Source organism: Notamacropus eugenii, chromosome 4, assembly GCF_028372415.1.
Source record: "Notamacropus eugenii isolate mMacEug1 chromosome 4, mMacEug1.pri_v2, whole genome shotgun sequence".
NCBI classification, from domain to species: Eukaryota; Metazoa; Chordata; class Mammalia; order Diprotodontia; family Macropodidae; genus Notamacropus; species Notamacropus eugenii.
In genome coordinates this window covers 387,023,220-387,040,660 of record NC_092875.1, presented here as the reverse complement: position 1 = coordinate 387,040,660, position 17,441 = coordinate 387,023,220, and the positions used below count along the sequence as shown (strand labels likewise).

The following is a 17,441-nucleotide window of genomic DNA, read 5'->3' as shown; positions in this document are numbered from 1 at the left end:
ACAGGAAGTGTCTCAGCAATCCAGCAGCAAGACCCACCTCAGCAAACCTGATACTGATCCCTAGTGTGGTGAACCAGGCAAAAACCATGACCAGGATTCCCCAGATGCCTTGGCCCTCTAGCGGTCAGACCTCCCCATACTTCTGCACAGCCCAGGGCAGTCCTGCATCTTCTGCTGCCCTAACTACAGGTGCTTTAGGGCAGCCCTAGCAAGCAGGCATGTTCAAGAAGCCAAAACTCCCTGTGCTTCAGTGAAACTCCAGGGAAAAACAGAAAAACTCTACCTGGTCTTAGTACATGGGAGACACCACCACTGTGACCCCAGATCAGTGCCATGTCAGGTGCTAGTTTTCTACAGCCCCCAGCTGCCAGGACTTAAAGCCCCAGCACACAATGACTAATCTCATGAACCTTGGAACAAGAAGCTTGGAACAGTGGCCCCTGTACTCCAGCAGGAGAAAGAAGCAAAAATGAAGCTGACCATAGAAAATTATTATGGTGACAGGGAAGATCAAAACACAAACTGATATGAGGACAACATTGCCAGTAAAGTCACATCCAAAACATAAAAGGGGAATATGAATTGGTCCCAAGCCTCACAAGTCTTCTAGGCAGAGCTGAACAACGATTTTAAAAGTCAAATAAGAGAGGTAGAGGAAAAATCGGGAAAAGAAATGAGAGGTATGCAACAAAGAGTCAACAGCTTAGAAGAGGAGAGGTAAAAATTGCCTGAAGAAAGCAATTCTTTTAAAAAAAAATACAATTGGGCAAACGGGAGAAAAGCACCAAAGATAACAATCCCTTAAAAATAGAATTGGCCAAATGGAAAAGGAAGCACAATAATTCGTTGAAGAGAATTCATTTAAAATTGGCATATGAGACATCAAGAATCAATGAAACAAAAGAATAAAAAAATAGAAGAAAATCTACAATACCTTACTGGAAAAACAACTGACCTGAATAATAGATACCAGAGAGATAAATTTAAGAATTACTGGGTTACCTGAAAGGCATGATCCAAGAAGAGTTTGGATAGCATCCATTAAAAAATTATTCAAAAATAAAATAAGCAACACCTTGTCCTGATATCCTAAAACCAGATGGCAAAGTAGTCATTGAAAGAATTCACCTATTGCCTCCTGAAAGAGATACCAAAATGAAAATTCCAAGACATATGATAAGCAATTTCCAGAACTGTGAGATCAAGAAGAAAATACAGCAAGCAGGGGGAAAAAAAGCAATTTAAATATCATGAAGCCATAGTCAGGATTACCCAGTATTTAGCAATTTTTCATAATCAACTGAATATGCATAATTTTCCTTCATTGTGCCAAATCTGATGAAAGTGAGATTCAAATAATGTTTGACTCTCTACCTTCATTCTCTCTACTATAATTAGTCTTTGCCCCTCTTCATGTGATGTAATTCATCCTTTTCTGCCTAGTCTTTTCCTCTTCTCCAAGTACAATAATTTTTTTTTTTACCACTTAACTATTTTTTATCATCACATCAAAATCAACCCATACCCACACCCTCTATGTATATGCCTTCTAAATGCCATAATAAAGATACAGTTCTTATGAGTTACAACCATCAACTTCCCATGTAGGGATGTAAACAGTTTAACCTTATTGAATAGCGTGTTTGGTTTTTCTTTCTTTCCTATTTACCTTTTTATACTTCTCTTAAGTCTGGCAGCTGAATATTAAATTTTCTGTTCAGCTCTGGTTTTTTCAACAGGAAGAACTGAAAGTCCCCTATTTCATTGAATATCCTTCTTTCCCCCTAAAAGCTTATGCTCAATTTTGTTGGGTAATTGATTTTGATGTGATTTAGCAGTTTTTGATTGAAAACATTGGAGCACTTGGAATATGACATTCCCAAAGGTCAAGGAGGCAGAAAAGGGTGAATTACATCACATGAAGAGGGACAAAGACTAATTATAGTAAAGGGAAACAAGGTAGAGAGCCGAACATTGTTTAAACCTGACTCTCATCAGATTTAACTTGAAGAGGGAATAATATGCATACTCAGTGGATTATAAAAATATATCTTACACTACAGGAAGATAGGAGAAGAAAGGGAGAAGAAAAGGAAGGCAATGGTTAGAAGGGAGAAAAGAAGTATTAGTGGAGATGGAAAAGAAAAAGGAGCCAAGTTGATGAAAGGGAGGGAAGATTGAGGGAAGTGGTAATCAGAAGCCAAACACTGGTGAGTGAAAGCGTGGGAGGGAAAAGTATAAAGAGTGGGAGAAAGAGGCAATAGAATGGTATAACATCAATGCAATATTCCCAGCGCCTCTAGCAGCTATGAATATGCTGGTGCAATTCTGAATTGTAAAATACAAGACAGAACACAAGACCAGAAAGCTAAATCCATCATAGCAACAAATAAATTTATAGACATTAACAATGCAGAGGGCAACACCATCCCCAAGTCTTCCCTCACTTAGGCTTCCCACAAACCAGCTCCCTTAAACAAATCACAAACAAGATCTCTTAAACAAAATTGCAAACAAGGTCTCCTCCTCCTGCTAGCCAGGTGTCTATTTTCTCTCTCTCCTTCAGTTCTGACTTCTCTGACCAATTTCCTCTCAGCTCTGTTCTATTTCCTCCTCTTTCTGTTCCACCCTTTTTACTCTACTCCTTCCTCTTCCATGTGACTTAGCCTCATGTGACTCAAGCTTCCATGTGACTTAAGCAGGTCACAAAAGCCTATTAATGGATGGGAAAAATCTTCCCATTCCATCCAAAATACATCAATCCCATTAAAAATACATTCACAATACATTCAGCCCCAAGATCTTTCTTATCTGTTACATAGGTCAACAGAATTGCAGCAGGGATAACAGAAAATAAATTTATAAAACAATATCTTAGGTTGGGACTTGAACACAAGTACCATATCATTCTCTCCTTGAATGAGTGGGCCCAAATCTTGGGGTAAGGGATTAATGTCTCTTCTTCTATAGCTACTTCTTACTGAAATTGGACATAGTCCTTGCCCCAAGAAGTCCCATTTGAGAAATCAGTTCTAAAACTGTCATCTGGATCTTGGTCGACACCTGGTCCAGTTGTGAGACATCACAGTAATGGACAGGAGGAGACAGATGGAGAAAAAGACAGAGTTATCAATCATAACTGTGAATGTGAATAGGATGAACTCTCCCATAAAATGGAAGCAGATAGCAGAGTACATTAAAAATCATATTCCTAGAAAATCTTGTTTACAAGAAACACATTTGATTCAAAAAGATACACACAGAGTAAAGGTAAAAGACTGGAGCAGGATATATGATGCTTCAACTGAAGTAAAAAAAAAAAAGTGGTAACAATCCTGATCTTAGACAAAGGAAAAGCAAAAATTGATCAAAAGAGATAAAGAAGTAAACTACATCTTGCTACATGGTACCATAGAAAATGTAGCAACATGAACTTCTTAGAGAAGTTAAGTGAGTTACATGAAATAAAAGAGAAAGCAAAAAGGTAATAGTGGGAAATCTCATCCTTCCCCACCCCTCAGAATTAGATATTTCTAACCAAAAAACAAACAAGAAAAAAATTTAGGAGGTGAATAAAATTTTAGAAAAGTCAGATATGGTAGATCTCTGGAGAAAACTGAATGGGGAAAAGAAGGAATATACCATTTTCTAAGCTGTACATGTTACCTACATAAAAACTGATCATGAATTAGTGCATACAAATCTCAAAATCCACTGCAGAAATACAGAAATATTAAATACATCTTTTTTCCAGATCATGGTAGAATAAAGATTACTTATAACAAAAAGTTGTGTAAAGATAGATTAAAAGTCAATTGGAAACTAAAACAACATAATCCTAAAAAATGAGTAGGTCAAACAGCAAATCATAGACATAATCAAAAACTTCAGTAACAAGAAAAAAACAACATATCAAAATTTATGAGATGCAGCCAAAGCCCTTCTTGGGGGAAATTTTCTATCTCTAAATGGTTACTTGAATGAAATTGAGAAAGCAGAGATCTCAGAATTGGGCGTATAACTAAAAAGATTAGAAAAGAACTAATTAAAAATCCCTAATTGGATAACAAATTACAAATTCTGAAAACCAAAGGAAAAATTGAAATTAAGAAAACTGTTGAAATAATAAATAAAACTAATGGCTAATTTTATGAAAAAGAAACCAATAAAATAGATAAGCCCTTGGTTAATTTGATTTTTGAAAAATAAGAAAAACAAATTACCACTATGAAAAATGAGAAGGGTGAAGTCACCAAAGAAGAGGAAATCAAAACAATAATCAGGAGCTATTTTTCCCAAGTATGTGCCAATAAATGTTACAATCTAAGTGAAATGGATGAATATTTTAAAAATAAAAATTGCCTAGGTTAACAGAAGAAATAAAATGATTAACCCCATTTCAGAAAAAAAAAATTGAACAAGACATGAGTGAACTCCTTAAGAAAAAAAAAAAATTATCAGGCCAGATGAATTTACAGGTGAATACAGGTGAATTCTCCCAAACTTTTAAACCAGTGATTCCAGTATAACGTAAATTATTTGGAAACTAGACAGAGTCCTACCAAATTCTCTTCACAATACAAGTAAGGTGCTGATACTAAGCCAAGAAGAGACCAAACTGAGAAAGAAAATTATGGACCAATTTCTCCAATGAATATAGATGCAAAAATTTTATATATTAGCAGAAATTATAGTAATTTACCATGAGGATAATAGATTACTACCAAGTAGGATTTATACCAGAAATGTAGTGTTGGTTCAATAATAGCAGAATAATCAACATAATGGACGATATCAATAATAAAGCTAATAGAAATCATACGATTATCTCAAAATGCCGAGAAAGTTTTTGATAAAATGCAACACCCTTCCTTTTAAAAACACTAGAGAACTTAGAAATAAATGGACTTTTCCTTGAAATAAGTAGCAATTATCTAAAAAAATCAGCAAACATTACATACAATGAGAGTAAGCTAGAAGCTTTCTCAATAAGATTGGGGTGAAAAAAGGATGTCCATTATTACCTGCTATTCAATATTGTACTAGAAATGTAAGCTTTACCAGTAATAGAATGAAAAAGAAGTGGAAGAAATTAGAATTAGACAAAGAAGAAACAAAGCTATTACTCTTTGCAAATCATTTGATGGCATACACAGAGAATACTAGACAATCAAATAAAACAAAAACTGCTTGAAATAATAAACAACTTTCACAATGTTGCAGGACATGAAGTAAACCTACATAAATTAGCAGCATTTCTATATATTACTAACAAAGCCCACTAACAAGAGATAGAGACGTTCCATTTAAGACACTGCAGACAATATAAAATATTTGGTAATCTACCTGTCAAGACAAACCCAGAAACTTACATGAACACAATTATAAAGCAATTTTCACAAAAATCAAATCAAATCTAGATAATTGGAAAAAAAATATCAGTTGCTCATGGGTAGGCTATGTCTTGGGCAATCTTCCCTTCTTCCTCTACACTTCTTCACTTAGTGATCTCATCAGCTACCAGGCATTTAATTACTATCTCTAGGCTGATGATTCTCGAATCTACATTTTTGGTTTAATCTCTGTGCTGAACTCTGATCTTATATAACCAGCTGCCTTTCTGGTAATTTGAAGTGAATGTCTTGTGAACATCTTAAATTCAGTACATCAGGGGTGAAACCAAGATGGTAGAGTAGAGGGACGCACCTGCTATAACTCTTCCCCCATAGCCCATAAAATACCAGTAAAAAAATGACACCAAACAAATTCTATAGTAGTAGAAGCCACAGAATGTCAAAGTGAAACCGATTTCCAGCCCAAGACAGTCTGGAATGCTGACAGGAAAGGTCTATCACACAAGTCTAGGAGCAGAGTGAAGCCCAGACTGTGCCACACAACATGGATAGGACTGGAGCAGGTTTCAGGGTGTGGAATCACAGGTAGCAGATGTGGTTCCCTGATTTCTCAACCCACAAATGCCAAAGACATATTTAAAGGTCAGTAAGAAAGCTCTTTCACCAGGGAAGAGGGGAGCTTAGTCTGACCCTGGACATAGGATAGCTGCAGTCACTGCTGCAGTAGCATTCAATTTTTGCCTAAAGACCCTAAGGGAATCGAGCAGCTGATCTTAAGTGTGGTGGTCCTGCTGTGAGACAGAGTACTGCTGGCTTGATGGAGCTCGTGGTGGCTGTGTAGAAGGAACCTTACTGGCAATTCCAGGTCAGAAAAGAGTGCTTGCAATTGCTCCCACACCACAGCAGAGACCAGGAGAGGAGTAAACTCCTCTTCTTTGACTGTACCACCTTGGAGGAACTGAAAACTTACAGGTCCCTAGAGATATCTCAGAGAACAGCTGCACAAAACTTCTGAAGCCAAGGGTAGTATTCCCTACACTTGACAAAGGACTGAAAAGTCAAGTAACTATCTGAAAAAATTCCCCCCAAAATGGAAAAAGAATAACACTATAGAAGGTTAATTTCTTGGTGAAACGGCATTTTCTTCTATCCTTTTGGATAAGGAAAAACAAAGCATACCATCATAGGAAGACATCAAGGTACTTCCAAAACAAATTTGCAATGGTCTCAGGCCATTGAAGAGCTCAAAAAAGATTTTAAAAATCAAGTAAGAGAGATGAAGGAAAATCAGAAAGAGAAATTAGGGTTACTCAAGAAAATCATGAAAAATGAGTCATCTGCTTGCTAAAGGAGACGTCAAAAATGCTGATGAAAATAAAACCTTTAAAACTAGACTAATTGAAATGGTAAAACAGGTCCAAAAAGCCAGTGAGGAGAAGAATGCTTTAAAAAGCAGAATTTGCCAAATGGAAAAGGAGGTTGAAAAGCTCACTGAAGAAAATAGCTCTTTAAAAATTAGAAAGGAGCAGATAGAAGCTAATGACTTTATGAGAAACCAATAAATTACAAATCAAAACCAAAAGAATGAAAAAATAGAAGACAATGTGAAATATCTCATTGGAAAAACAACTGACCTGGAAAATAGAAAATTGAAAATCCCCAAGCAAATACCACTTTGGAAATGCTTCACACCAAAGGAGGGAGTAATAAAATTGAAATTAAGAAACCTACTGAACTGATAAATAAAGCTAAGAGTTGGTTGTATGAAAAAATTGATAATATTGATTAACTTCTGGTCAATTTGATTAAAAAGAAAGAAAACCAAATTTTCAATATCAAAAATGAAAAGGGTGAACTCACCTTGAATGAGGAGGAAATTAAAACAATAATTAGAAATTACTTTATCCACCTGTATGCCCATAAATGTGATAATCTAAATGAGATGAATGAATATTTTAAAAAGTATGAATTGCCCAGTTTAACAGAAGAAGTTGAATGCTTAAATAACCCCATCTCACAGAAATAAATTGAATAAGCCATCAAAGAACTCTCTAGGAAAAAAATCTCCAGAGCCAGATGAATTCACAAGTGAATTCTATCAAACATTTAAAGAACAGTTAATTCTAATACTATAACATTTATTTGGAAAAATTGGTGGAGTCTTACCAAACTCTTTTTATGATACAAATGTGGTTCTGATACCTAAACCATCAAGAGTCAAAACAGAGAAGGGGAATTATAGACCAGTTTCTCTTATGAATATCGATGCAAAAAAAAATTTTAAAAAGATATTAGCAACAAGAATACAGAAACTTATGAGAAGTATAATATATTACGATCAGGTTGGATTTATACCAGGAATGCACGACTGGTTCAAGTTTAGGAAAACTATCAGCCCTATTGATCATATCAACAATAATACTAACAGAAACCACATGATTTTCTCAATGGATGCAGAAAAAATTTTCTGGCAAAATATGACACCCATTCCTATTGAAAACACTGGAGAACATAGGAATAAATTAAACTTTCCATAACTTTCCATAAAAGAAAATGCATCAGCAATGGGACTAAACTAGATCCACTTCCAATAAGATCAGGGATGAAACAAGAATATCCATTATCATCACTATTGTTCAGTATGGTACTAGAAATGTTAGGTGTAGCAATAAAATAAGAAAAAGAAATTGAAGAATTGTAATAAGCAAAGAAGAAAATGCATTATCACTCCTTGCAGATGATATGATGATGTACTTAGAGAATCCCAGAGAATCAAGTGCAAAACTACCTGAAATAATAAACAACTTTGGCAAAGTTGCAGGTTATGAAATAAACCCACATAAATCATCTGTATTTCTATATATTACTAACAAAGTCCAGCAGCAAGAAATAGAAAAAGAAATCTCATTTGCACCTATGTTAGACACTATAAAATATCTGGGAGGATATCTGCCAAAACAAACCCTGGAACTATATGAACACAATTTAAAAACACTTTTTGCACAAATAAAGTCAGATATAAGTAAATAGAAATACATAAGTTGCTCATGGGCAGGCCGAGCTAATATAATAAAAATGATAATTCTACCTAAATTGATTTAGTTATTCAGTGCCATACCAATCAAACTGCCAGATAATTATTTTCTAGAGCTAGAAAAATTGATATCAAAATTCATCTGGAAGAACACAAGGTCCAGAATATCAAGGAAACTAATGAAAAGACATTTTAAGGAAGATGGCCTAACAGATCTCAGTTTTTATTATCAAGTAGCATTCATCAAAACCGCTTGGTACTGGCTAATAAATAGAGAGGTAGACGAATTAAATTAGTTAGGCAATCAAGACGTGTTAGTCCATGAACATAGCAATGCTCTTTTTGATAAACCCAAAGACCCCAGCTTCTGTGATAAGAACTCTCTGTCTGACAAAAATTGCTGGGAAAACTGGAAAACAGTGTGGCAGAAACTGGGCATAGACTAATGCCTGACACTATATACAAGAATAAGGTCCAAACGGATACATGATGTAGGTATAAAGACAGAAACAATTAACAATTAGTGGAGAAAGGAACAGTGTATTTGTCAGATTTATGGAGAACGGAGAAATTTTTGACCAAAGAAGAGATGGAGAACATTATGAAGTGCAACATGGATAATTTTGATAACTTTAAATTGAAAAGTTTTTGCAAGAAACAAACTCAATGCAAACAAGAATAGGAGGGAAGCAGATAATGATCTCATCTCACAGAAATAAATTGAATAAGCCATCAAAGAACTCTCTAGGAAAAAAATCTCCAGAGCCAGATGAATTTACAAGTGAGTTCTATCAGACATTTAAAGAACAGTTAATTCTAATACTATAACATTTATTTGGAAAAATTGGTGGAGTCCTACCAAACTATTTTTATGATACAGATATGGTTCTGATACCTAAACCACGAAGAGTCAAAACAGAGAAGAGAAATTATAGACCAGTTTCTCTTATGAATATAGATGAAAAAAAATTAAAATTGAAAGGAATTTTTGCAAATAGTGTCTGTGACAAAGGCCTCATTTTTAAAATGTATAGAGAACTGAGTCAAATTTACAAGAATACAAGTCATTCCCCAATTAATAAAGGGCCAAAGGATATGAACAGTAGTTTTCAGAGGAGGAATTTAAAGCTATTGATCATCATAGGAAAAATTGCTCTACATCATTATTGATTAGAGAGATGCAAATCAAAACAACTCTAAGGTACCACATCACACCTATCAGATTGGCTAGCATGACAAAACAGAAAGATGGTAAATGTTGGAAAAGATATGGGAGAGTTGTAACACTAATTCATTGTTGGTGGAGTGTGACCTGATTCAACCATTCTGGACAGCAATTTGGAACTATGCTCAAAGGGTTGGAAAAATGAGCATATCGTTTGACTCAGCAACATTGCTTCTAGGACTGTCTCTCAAAGAGATCATAAAAATGGGAAAGGGTCCCACATGTACAAAAATATTTACAGCAGCTCTCTTTTTGGTGGCAAAGAACTAGAAATCAAAGGGATGTCCAAGAATTGAGGAATGGCTGAATAAGGAATATAATACTGCTGTGCTATATGAAATGATGAACAGGAAGACTTCAAAGAGGCATGGAAGGACTTATATAAACTAGTGCTGAATGAAAAGAGCAGAACCAGTAGAACTTTGTACACAGCAACAACCATAGTTTGTGAGGAATTTTTCTGGTAGACTTAGTCCTTCACAGCAATGTAATGACCTAAAACATTCCCAATAGACTATTGAGGCAAAAGCACCTTCCACATACCGAGAAAGAACTATAGAACTGGATAGCACAATGAAGGAGACCATTTTCTCTTATATTACATTTTGTTTTGTTTTATAGTTTCTCTGGTTCATTTTAATTTTTCTATGCAACATGACTAAGGTAAAAATGTATTTGAAAGGAATGTGTGTGTAGAACTTTTATAAGACTTCACACTGTCCTGGGGAGGGATGATCCAGAGAGGTGGGGAACTAAGAGGAGGGATGGGTAGAAAATCTAAGATATATGGAAGTGATTGTAGAAAACTGAAAACAAATAATATAATTTTAAAAAAGAAAAAATTAAGCAATTTATCTCAAAATCCAGATGTTATTAGATTAAGAACTGTACAATCAGATTATGAGGCTGTTAACTAAAACAAGGATTTTTGGAAGCATCTAGTCATAAGTTCTTACCAAGCCTGTGTAAGGTCTTCTATATAGTAGAATTCCTACTGAGTAAATTGTTAAAGGCCTGGTAAACTTTGTTATTGTGACAAGGCTATTTTAATTGGGTATATTCTTGCTTTAGGAAAATACTGTACTTCCTACCCAAGGTAAACAACTTTTGGCATTTAGTAATTTGTGATTATTTAGAATTTTAACCCCTGGATGAAGTGTAAGCTTTTTTTTATTTTTAAGGAAGGAAATACTTTTTTACAAAGAAATGTTTTGCAAACTCTTTTTGCTTGTGTGATTTTAAAGGTCTACCAAATTTCCGTTTCCAAGCTAATTTGTTGCACTAGCTTGATACTGATAAAAATTATATCCAAACCTTCTGTGAGTTTACTAAGTTTCACTCCTAGGTTTTTTTGTGTCTTTGAATATCCTTAAATATATGCTTTCAGAGAAAAAGTCATTGGTTCATGCTTTAGGTGTCCTAAGAAAGGGCACTAATCATGTGAGTGTTGGTCTGAAAGGATCAATACCCCACTCTAGATTTTTAAGGGGTGGACATATAGGTTAAAAGTTAAAACAACTAAAGACCTGTTAGCAGATTCTTGACATTTTTTGATTGATAATTAAGGAGTTTTGAAACACCTCCTTATAAGCCCTGTCACTTTCTTACCCCACTCTCTTCCCTTGAGTCAAGAGAGTATCTCATTATGACTGCAGATAGCCTTGGAGTTTTTCTACTAATTCTTCTCAACCCAGATCATATTAGGAAAAGAGTTTGATCCTTTTCCCTACCTGTAAATTCACCTTGCCCAGTGTGTCAAAAGGAAGGAGGGAAAGGGGCAGCAGCTATAATCTGGAAGTATCCAGGTTCAGCACAGAGCTACAGCCCTGGGGAGAGGGAAAAGGGAGATGGATCAAGATACAGAAGTCATTCAGTCATTTGTACTTGGTAAGACAGTTCATCCTTCTATCAATCATTTTTTATGCGATCTGGGAATGCAATTGATGCCATTTGAAATTTATTGCTTATGTTACACCTAAAACAATTTGGCTATTGGTTACAAAAATTGTAAGATTGCCAGGTTATGCTACTCAGAGCAGCAGCAGCCCTTCTTTCTGCACAGCAGTCAGCTATGACCCTTGACTCTCTTGCAACCATGTCGAAGGGACCTGCAGTTGGCACTGATCTTGGCAGCACGTACTCCTGTGTGGGAGTCTTCCAACATGGGAAAGTGAAGATCATTGCTAATTACCAAGGAAACAGGACCACCCCCAGCTACATCGCCTTCACCGACACAACATTTAATAGGTGGTGCTGCAAAGAATCAAGTTGCAATGAACCCCACCAACACAGTTTTTGATGCCAAACATCTGATTGGTCTCAGATTTGATGATGCAGTTGTACAGTCAGACACAAAGCACTGGCCTTTTATGGTGGTGAATGATGCAGGCAGGTTTAAGGTCCAAGTGGAGTACAAAGGGGAGACCAAAAGTTTCTATCCAGAAGAAATGTCTACTATGGTCTTGACCAAGATGAAAGAAATTGCTGAAATTTACCTTGGGAAGACTGTCACAAATGCTGTTGTCACAGTACCAGCCTATTTCAATGATTCCCAATTTCAGGCCACTAAAGATACTGGAACCGTCACTGGTCTCAATGTGCTCTGAATCATCAATGAGCTACCTGCTGCTGCTCTTGCTTATGGCTTGGACAAAAAGGTTGGTGCCCATTGAAATGTGTTGATCTTTGACCTTGAAGGTGGTACTTTCGATGTGTCTATTCTTACCATTGAAGATGGCATCTTTGAGGTCAAGTTCACTGCTAGAGACACCCACTTGGGTGGGAGAACTTTGACAATGTAATGGTCAACCACTTCATTGCAGAGTTCCAGTGAAAGCACAAGAAGGACATCGGTCAGAACAAGAGGGCTATTTGCCATCTTCTCACCACTTGTGAACGTGCAAAATGCACCTTCTCTTCTCGTACCCAGGCTAGTATTGAGATTGACTCCCTCTATCGACTTCTATACATCAATCACTCGAACCCATTTCAAAGAGCTGAATGCTGTTCTCTTCCGTGGCACGCTGAACCCTATGGAAAAGGCCTTAAGAGATGCCAAGCTAGATAAATCACAGATTCATGACATCATCATGGTGGGTGGTTCCACTCTAATTCCCCAAATCCAGAAGCTTCTGCAAGACTTATTCAATGGCAAGGAGCTCAACAAGAGCTGATGAGGCTATTGCTTATGGTGCAGCTGTCCAGGCTGACATTTTGTCTGGAGATAAATCTGAGAATGTGCAGGACTTGTTGCTGTTAGATGTCACTCCTCTTTCCTTGGAATTGAAACTGCTGGTGGAATTATGACTGTTTTGATCAAACGTAATACCACCATCCCCACTAAGCACACACATTTACCACCTATTTGGACAACCAAGCTAGTGTGCTTATTCAGGTTTATGAAGGTGAGAGGGCAATGAAAGGGATAATAACCTGCTTGGCAAATTTTAGCTCACAGGAATCCCTCCAGCAACCATGTGTTCCTCAGATTGAAGTAACATTTGACATTGATGCAAATGACATTCTCAATGTTTCTGCTGTGGATAAGAGCACAGGCAAGGAGAACAAGATCACCATCACCAATGATAAAGGACATCTGAGCGAGGAAGACATCGAGTGTATGGTCCAGGAGGCTGAGAAATACAAGGCTGAGGATGAGAAGCAGAGAGACAAGGTGTCTTCCAAGAATTCTCTTGAATCTTATGCTTTCAACATGAAGGCTACAGTAGAGGATGAAAAACTGCAAGGCAAAATTGGTGATGAAGATAACCAGAAGATCCTTGACAAATGTAATGAAATAATCAGCTGGCTAGGTAAGAACCAGACCGCTGAGAAGGAAGAATTTGAGCATCAGCAGAAAGAGTTGGAGAAGGTCTGCAACCCCATCATTACCAAGCTGTACCAGAGTGCAGGGGGCATGCCAGGAGTCATGCCTGGTGGATTCCCAGGGGGTGGAGCAGCCCCATCTGGACATGCTTCTTCTGGACCCACCATTCAAGAGGTGGACTAAACAATAGATCCACTGTCTGAGAGAAATACCACAAGCTATTGAAAGAGAACTCAACTGTTACAGGTGGAGATCTTCATCTGGAAAACCTGAGAGAATAGTCTTTCTTAGCTTCGATGTAAGATAGGATCCTCCTGGCTCACTTTCCAGATTGTGTTCTTTTGAAAAATAATGTTTCCTCTCTGTCTATTTGGTGGAATTGATACTATCCATTTGCAAAACTGTGATGTTTTATGTAGTCATGTCCCTGCTTTTCCTTTTTATGGCAAATTTTTGTTATCAAGGCAAGTGGTCAATCTCAAACGGTAGTTATTCTATACCCCAGTTGAAAAAATTAGTACTCCTGCGTAGCCATGTGACATATTAAATCCCTGGAATAGAATATTCTTTCTGAATGATATGGGAATAGACAAAGGGAAGTTTGTGAAACAAAGGTACAAACACAATGTCGAATGTACTCAAATGTGTGTTTAAGATCTGAGCTATTCAGTCTAAGATTGTATTCCTTTTTATATCTTAAACAGCTTAGTAAATGGATATTTGGCCTTGCAATCTGCCTGTTACTAGGTATATGTGGGTATAGAATAAGGTCCTTAAATGTTTCAAAATGACTTAGAATAATTGGGTATTGATACAAATGTTTGAGGGATCTGCCTGTTATTCTATTAATTACTGAAACTAGATCAAAAACATCCTCAGTTTGCGGAAAATAATTTCTGTCCATTTTCTTAAAGACAAGTAACTTCTGGAATATTCTTGATTTAATGGAAAAATCAGTTTCATTCAATTTGTTACTATTGTGTAAATAATACATGTTTATAGTGTATGTTTTGTGGTACAAACATGTTTTGTTATAAGTAACTCGTTGATAAGCACTATTTTGAAATTAATTACTTATGCATTCTCCTAATTCTTTCCAGCTATACCGTGATCTGGGACCCACCTTTAACCAAATCTGTCTCTAGTCCACCAATTCCTGATTCCCACCCTATGCCTGCTTCCTTGGAACTGGATGTCTAATGCTTTAATTCAATTAAGGGACTCTGTGGAACAAAATGCATGATTGCTAGGTATGTCACTGTCATTCTGAGACCACTGGCTTACTCCCCATAGCTCTGCCCCTATTCCCTGAAGACCCTGCATGAAATTTATGCTCTGAGGAGGCAAAAGATATTAGAGGAAGCCTCTTGGATTCAAGACATCCACTCCAGGGTGATATCTCTCCTTACCTCCTGCTGGGAGTTGTGGTTTCTCCCCTGTTCTGTACTCCACTGTGACCTCATTATTAATCGTTTTACTTGTTCTTATACTTGGTCTGTGCTTCTTTAACCTCCTAGTTCACTTTGTGTCGTCTTGTACACAGAAATTTCACTTTCAACTTTTAGAATACCAACCCCTACTCTTAGTTTCACCAAATGGTTTTGACACTCTCCACCATGAACTCAGCTGGCAGTGCATTCCACACCCCCAACGCTGACCAACTGTCCTCAACCTATTCTTGGCCCCTGAAATGAACTCTTCTCCACTGTTTAGCAAGAAGTAGCTACTGAAGACAATGATCTCTGCCCCCTTTTCCCCAAAATATTTCTCCCTGCTAATGGTTGAGTGAGGAATTGATATGGATTCAAAGGTTCCCTAAGGGTTGAGTTGCTTTTTCCCTGGTGCCCTAAAGTGTCCTCCCCTTGTCTTGAAATACCATAAAACTTACCCTTATCCTGGACCATTAAGTTCCTTCCCTTCACCCCCTCCTAGATGATAAGATTCCCTTGTCTCCTTTATGTGTCATTCATCATCCTTATCCAGTATCTTTATCTTGATAGACTTACCTTGTCCCTAAATCTCTAATCCTCATAAGAAACCCTAAAATCATCAAAAAGACTGTATAGTTTTTTGTCTATATATGTCTGGCTCTTTTCCAGTATCAGGGCATCTGTCGAACTCTTTGCTAAATCTCAGCTCTGTGTACTTTTACATCAATAAAGGTCCTATTGGTTAAAGAGAAGGTCTAAGTGAATTCTTTCATATCTGAACTGGCTTTACAACTCTGACCTCAACACATCTAGAGATCATTCACAAAGGATCAATGGTATGTCAGGCAGCTCTGAGCCTCAGAATTTTTTCTATCTGACTGGTTTTTGTGTAACTCCACTGTCTTGCTTCTCTGTGAAGAAAGGACGTTCTAACATATGGCATAGTTCTTCCAGAGCCCATGTTAAAATTGTGTATATGTGGGGGTAGGGTGGGGTGGGTGAATAAGGTGGTGTTACTGCTACCATCTTCCAATTAGCTGCTACTGCTGATAAAAAATAATTTATTTTGCATCTGTGCTTTGCACCATTCTACAAAATTGTGAGTCTCAAAGTAAATACTGTACTGACTTCTATGCCTATATTATTTATCACCTTCCCACACACACTTAAAAGGAATATATTTCAACAATAACATTAATATATATATGTATATATATAGTAGAATAATAATCAGAACTGAAAGTTATAGAATTATAATAGTGAAGTTTGACTCCAAAGATATATGGAAAGGAAGCTTCTATACTCCTTTGTAAGGGCAGTAAGATTTACTTGATTTTTCAACTGCTTTTGCTATTTTCCCCTTTAAAAAATACAAACCTACATTTTAAGGGATAGCTCTTTGTAAAGGAGAAAGGGAGAGGTACCAAGAAAAAATAAGTAATGTCACACACACACACACATTCTATTAAATGAAGATATGATGAAGTAAAAGATTTTGATAAAATATTGACATTGTGGGAATAGAAAAGGATCTATGAGTTGGAGGTTTTTAAAAATCAAATTGTTCTGAAATTCCTTAAAATTTGGGCTGTTTTAAGTTCAAGATATAACTGAAAAAGTTTTAATGACTTTAGAACACAGTTGTCAATTGCAGCTGGCTTTATTGGCATTTAGGACTTCCCAGCAGAAAGGAAAGGAGGTCAATATATAGTTATTGCATGTTTAAAAGCCCTGAACAGAGAGGCAGGTGACTAGGGTCAAAGCTCAAGGATAGTAGTCCTTGCATTTTATACTACCAAAAGAAAGGGGAAAAAATCCTCTTCATATTGATGACCTTTTGATTGAAACAGAACAGGAATAAAAAGATAGTCACCATGGTAGCATCTTTGTAACACTTTTTTTTGTAGAATGAAGTGGACAGATAGAAAAATTGTCTCATTTTATCAGCAATAACAGCTGTTTGTTAAGTGGCACCAATGTAACTCTGAGGTTGCAAGCCATTAACCAGCAAATGCTGAGAAACTGAGAAACACTGTAAAGCTAAATCATTGAGTAGTGAACCAAACTTACCAAGTGAAAGCAAGCTTAGGTTTGTTACCCTAGAATTAAGAAATAACAAATTACATTAAGTAGAGAAGGGCTGTTCAAAAATGTTATTTTCCTCTTTGAATTCCTTCTTTGCATAAATAACTTACCACACTAATCTTTCCGTAAAGCATAGTGTTAGTTTTTATGCTTATATTTTTATAAAGTCTTGTTTTGAGAAGAAAAAATCAGGAGTTTGGGTATCCCTTCTTATGAAGCAAGGAAAACAACATTATATATAGTATATAGAACAAACACAATAACAACTCACAAAATCCCCCCCATAAAACAAAAAATAAAAAAATTAAAAAAAAACAGTGGCTGACCAAATAGGAACTGAATCAAGAGTAACTGAATCAAGGGATATTAGAGACATAGTTCAATCCTCTGATTTGGGTTTCTTTTTATGAAAAAAAGTTGAGGTCAAGTGAAGTTTGCAGTTTCATAGAAACAGCTACATAGTCAAGCCAAGATCTGAATGCAGGTT

General features: G+C 36.4%; 1 pseudogene; it reads left to right on the top strand.

Moving 5' to 3' along the window:
- The first annotated feature begins 11,708 nt into the window (after window positions 1-11,708).
- On the top strand, window positions 11,709-13,622 carry LOC140502630 (heat shock cognate 71 kDa protein-like; annotated as a pseudogene).
- Window positions 13,623-17,441: the final 3,819 nt, after the last annotated feature.